This window comes from Etheostoma spectabile, chromosome 8 (genome assembly GCF_008692095.1).
Source record: "Etheostoma spectabile isolate EspeVRDwgs_2016 chromosome 8, UIUC_Espe_1.0, whole genome shotgun sequence".
NCBI classification, from domain to species: domain Eukaryota; kingdom Metazoa; phylum Chordata; class Actinopteri; order Perciformes; family Percidae; genus Etheostoma; species Etheostoma spectabile.
Window position 1 is genome coordinate 33,526,435 of NC_045740.1, and position 444 is coordinate 33,526,878.

The following is a 444-nucleotide window of genomic DNA, read 5'->3' on the forward strand; positions in this document are numbered from 1 at the left end:
TTATTTCCTTTTATCGCGGAGTTACAGCCGATAAACGGGATTTGATGGTCAAAAGTAAACTTCATTTGCGGTCACATTTTTTCGATTATTAACGAGGTTTTTTCATTTAAAGGTTTGACTACATGCTTAATCGGTAGACCAGTTAGTGTTCTCCACAATCCCAGACTTTCATATTTCATGCTTGTTTACATGAGAAGCAAAACAGGCTGTAAGGACATATGTCTATGTTGGGGACAGTTGAAACAGCTGTTTCAACCGTCCCCGACCTGGCTGGTACTCCATGGATTTTAAGTAAAGGCACAAATATCTGTGTTCATACAATTATTTATGGAGGTGAGACATGGAAAAGCAGTTTGAGAAAGATGAAAATATATTTGAGCCCACCAGGTAGGGAGGGGGGGGTCGAGTTTCCCCATGTTATCCTATGGAGACGGACGGGTTGGA

General features: G+C 41.2%; 1 protein-coding gene across 1 annotated transcript in view; it reads right to left on the reverse strand.

Annotated features, from left to right (window-relative positions):
• The window catches only part of LOC116694573 (oocyte zinc finger protein XlCOF6.1-like), a 4,502-nt gene that overhangs the window by 3,247 nt on the left and 811 nt on the right, over window positions 1–444 (reverse strand). The gene's annotated exons all lie outside the window — the stretch shown is intronic.